The sequence below is a fragment of the Anneissia japonica genome, unplaced genomic scaffold (genome assembly GCF_011630105.1).
Source record: "Anneissia japonica isolate Jap-2015-1 unplaced genomic scaffold, ASM1163010v1 scaffold3251_len166973_cov107, whole genome shotgun sequence".
In the NCBI taxonomy this organism is placed as follows: Eukaryota; Metazoa; Echinodermata; class Crinoidea; order Comatulida; family Comatulidae; genus Anneissia; species Anneissia japonica.
The window spans coordinates 94,581-94,904 of NW_022689362.1; positions in this window are offsets into that span (position 1 = coordinate 94,581).

Genomic DNA, 324 nt, shown 5'->3' on the forward strand with positions numbered 1-324 from the left:
ATATATATATATAATGTGTGGGTGTGTGTGTGTTTTAGTATTATGTAACCATATTACATACTGTGATTTACTTATATTTACCTACATCAGTGATTTTATAATATGCTAATGTTCATTATCACTTTCTTCATTACTGTCACTGTCTGATGAATGAGAAACACTAGACATCAGCTCAGCAACTGCTTCAGGGCCAGCATGCTTTTCTGACAAGACAGGTCTCAATTTACCATCTTCCATAAACCAGCCCAGTTTGCATGGATCAGGGATTTCTGGATGAATAACAGAATCCTGGCTCCATATATTGGCCTGCAGATGTGCATGCAT